Source organism: Lontra canadensis, unplaced genomic scaffold (genome assembly GCF_010015895.1).
Source record: "Lontra canadensis isolate GAN:19392208 unplaced genomic scaffold, GSC_riverotter_1.0 scaffold3, whole genome shotgun sequence".
NCBI classification, from domain to species: domain Eukaryota; kingdom Metazoa; phylum Chordata; class Mammalia; order Carnivora; family Mustelidae; genus Lontra; species Lontra canadensis.
Window position 1 is genome coordinate 10,659,534 of NW_022630997.1, and position 4,442 is coordinate 10,663,975.

The window sequence follows — 4,442 nt, forward strand, 5'->3', positions numbered from 1 at the left end:
TCTCCTTAATAGCTTTTACTTTATCTTGGCATACTATTGAGACTTATCTTTATTGGTATTTTATAGACACTGCTAAAACAGTATATCATATAATGGGTGGAGTAAAACTCTAATCTCCTATCTTGGTGGCAATTCATCATGAAAGGGGGGAAATTCACAGTCTACACCTCCAGATCAAAATCTCTATGCCAGCATTATTCAGAGGTGAAAGTTGATATAGACAATAGCCTGTGGAACTAACTGAACATAATTTGTTCAAAATTTCTCCATAACGGGGCGCCTGGGTGGCTCAGTTGGTTAAGTGACTGCCTTTGGCTCAGGTCATGATCCCAGGGTCCTGGGATGGAACCCTGCTTCAGGCTCCCTGCTCAGTGGGGAGCCTGCTTCTCCCTCTCCCTCTGCTGCCCTGCCTGCTTGTATCTCTTGCTCTGTCAAATAAATAAATAAAATCTTAAAGCAAAAACAAAACAAAACAAAAATTCTCCATAACTTGTTATAATTATTTCACCATGAGATAGCATATGGTATTGTAAAGAAAAGTAGCAATAATTCCTTTCCATTCTTCATGGATTTATATTTTAAACATTCCTGTTTAAGAAACTTTAGCATTTCGGGGCGCCTGGGTGGCTCACTGGGTTAAAGCCTCTGCCTTCAGCTCAGGTCATGATCCCAGGGTCCTGGGATCGAGCCCCGCATTGGGCTCTCTGCTCAGCAGGGAGCCTGCTTCCCTTCCTCTCTCTCTGACTGCCTCTCTGCCTACCTCTGATCTCTATATGTCAAACAAATAAATAAAATCTTTAAAAAAAAAACTTTATCATTTCTTCAGTTACTAGTCGAGCAAAATATTGACAACAGTTTGGGGAAAATGAGGATGTGAAACTCAAATACCTATATTGCCAATGTTTTTCATTTTAAATTTACCACCCAAAATAGATGCTTAAGCATAAAGTGTATATACAATATAAATAATTCAAACAAGAAGATAAATAATATATGCAGTCTTATAAAGAAAAATTGCTAAGATTTTGTTGTTTTTTTTCATATATATACATATGATGTTATATATAAACCTCATGGTAATCACAAGAGGAAAAACCTGTAACAGATATAAAAAAGAAAATAAAGAGAGAGGAATCAAGCATAATAAAGAAGTCATTAAGTCACAAGGGAAAAAAGAAAGGGATAAAGAAAGGAACAGAGAATGACAAAAACTAAAAAACTATCATCAAAATGACATTAAGTACAAACCTATCAATATTTACTTTGAATGTAAATGGACTAAATGCTTCAATCAAATGACATAGTGACTGAATTGATTAAACACACACAAACACACACCCAAGACCCATCTTACGCTGACTACAAAAAGACTCAATTTTGACCTAAGGATACTTATAGACAGAAACTGGAGGAATGGAAAAAAAATCCCATGTGAATGGAAGAAAAACAAAACAAAACAAAGTAGCAATATTTATATCAGATAAAATAGATTACAAAACAAAGATTTACAGGGACACCTAGGTGGCTCAATCAGTTGGGTGCCTGTCTACCTTTGGCTCAGGTCATGATCTCAGGGTCCTGGGATGGGACCCCTGCATTGGGCTCCCTGCTCAGCAGGAATTCTGCTTCTCTCTCTCCCTCTGCCCTTTCCCCCTGTCTTCCCCGCTGCTCGTCCTCTTTCTCTCTCTCTCTCTCTCGTGTTCTCTCTCAAATAAATAAAATCTTAAAAAAAATACTAATAAGAAAAACAAGAAGGGCATTATATAATGAAGAAGGGCACAATGCAAAGAAGGATATAACAATTGTCAGTATCTATGTACCCAACATAGAGATACCTAAATACATATGTATACATATACATAAATATAAATTATAAATATATGATTATAATTTATAATTTATAAAAAATATAAATACATGTTATATATTATAATATGTATTTTCTATATATATAAAAATATATTAACAGTCATAACAGACATAAAGGGAGAAATTGACTGTAATAATGGTAGGGGACTTCACCCCTTTACATCAATGGCTAGATCATCCCACAGAAAAGCAATAAGACAACAATGTTTTTGAACAATACATTAGACCATATAGACTTAACTGATGAATTCGGAATATTCCATGCCAAAACAGCAGAATACACATTCTTTCCAAGTGCATATGGATCATTCTCTAAAATAGATCATATTAGGCTACAAGTCCCAATAAATTTAAGAGGATTAAAATCATATCAAGCATATTTTCCTATTGCAGCATTATAAAACTAGAAATCTACTTTAAGGGGGACAAAACTATAAAAAAAAAAGCAAGAAAAACAACATGCTACTTAACAAGTCAACAAACATATCAAAGAGTAAATAAAAAAAAAGACATTGAGACAAATGAAAACAGAAACATAATGGCTCAAAAATTTTTGGAACACAGCAAAAGAAATTCTAGGAGGGAAGTTCATAGTGATTCAGGCCTACATCAAGAGAAAAGAAAAATCTCAAATAAATAAATAATCTAACCTCATAACCAAAGGAAGTAGAAAGAGAACAAAGCTCAAAGGTAACAGGAAGATGGACATAATTAAAGATCAGAGCATAAATAAATAAAATATAGGCTAAAAATCAATAGAAAAGATTAATGAAACCCAAATCCAGATATTTGAAAGATGAACAAAACTGATAAACATTGATCCAAGCTAATTAAGAAAAAAAAGAGGACTCAAATAAAATAAAAAGTGAAAGAGTAGAAGTTATAACTGACATTACAAAGGATTATAAGAGGCTTCTCCAAAAAATTTTATGCCACTAAATTGGACAATTTAGAAGAATTGAGTAAATTCCTAGAAACATAGAATCTTCTGAGACTGAATCAGAAAGAAATATAAAACAAACAGCCTAAATATTAGTAATGAAATTGAATCAATAATCAAAACCCCAAAGTTCAGAACAAGATGGCTTTACCAGTGAATTCTACCAAATATGTAAAGAAAAATATCTATCCTTCTTAAACTATTTTTTTTAAAAAATGAAGAGGAGGAAGTGCTTCCAAATTCATTCTATGAGGACAGCATTACTTTGATACCAAATCCAGACAAAGACATACACAAAGAGAAAATTAGAACCCTGGTCCAAGATAATACTCACCTGGTGTGTCATGCCAACTATCCCAATTCTGAAGACTAACGTTGGATCTAAGATTGGGAGTTGTGGGTACAGCAACTTGAAGAGGACTATCAGTCTTATATTCGGTATGTAGATAATAGTAAGAATGTGAATAATGTTTGGTTTTGATTGGAGTACAACAAGGAAGGGACTTGGTGTTTGGAAAATGTTGCTACACTGATAGCCCCAAATATGAGTTTCACATCAAATTTGACATTCATACCATATATTCATTCCACCAGTGCTTCAGAAATTGCAGTCCCTGAGATAGGTGGGAAAACAAGAAAGATGTACAGGGGTGGCAAAATATACCCCACTGATCACTTTAAGCCATTGTGAGCCAGAAATGTGCCCAAGTTTGAACTAGCTCACCTCATGGCTCTGGGACAATGAAAATCCCCGATTGAATTCAGAAGAGCATGATTTAGCATAAAGAGAAATGTAACCAGTAAAGGATCAAGACACTGAGGTAGGACAGAGACATTTGATAGGTTACATTTCTGTTTTCTGTGCATCATTTTTCTAATATAAATGCTTCCCCCATATCCCTCCCATAATTGTTACTAAGTAGCCATAGCAGGCATTGCTTAAAAATAACACCACACTGGTGCTACTGAATTTCAAGGCTATACCTGGGAGAGGAAAGACTGGGGCTTCGGAAAGTCAAAAGGCAATCTATATCCCTTCCCCAAGGGGAATACTGTGAGATCAAGAGAGGGATCCAGAAAGACCCCCAAGAGGGAAGGGGTGTGCCGAAAAAGGGTACATTGCCCTTTTGGTTTCTTGAGATAACTCATCAATAAAAACCACTTCCTCTAGTGGGGGGAGGAATGAAGGAAAGTAGGAAGGAAGGAAGGGAGGGAAGGAGGAAAGAAAGAAGGTAAGAAATTACAGGCCAATATTCCTGATAAATATAGATGTATAAATTTTTGACAAAATATTAGCAAACCAAATTCACCAATACATTAAAAGAATAATTCACCACAATCAAGTTGGGTTTATTCCAGGGATAAAGGATGATTCACTATTTGGAGTCAACCTGCATGATACATCATACAACAAAATGAATAGTAGAAATCATATAATCATCTCAGTAGATACAGAAGAAGCACTTGACAAAATTCAACACCCATTTTGATTAAAATACTCTCAACAAATTGTGTTTAGAGGGAACATGCCTCAGCATTTGCCACATATGACAAACCCACAACTAACATACCCAAAGGCAAAAAGCCTACAGTTTTTTCTTTAAGATTAAGAACAAGACAGGGATGTCCACTC

General features: G+C 35.1%; 1 pseudogene; it reads left to right on the top strand.

Moving 5' to 3' along the window:
- The first annotated feature begins 3,153 nt into the window (after positions 1 to 3,153).
- LOC116879810 lies at positions 3,154 to 3,613 on the top strand (annotated as a pseudogene).
- Positions 3,614 to 4,442: the final 829 nt, after the last annotated feature.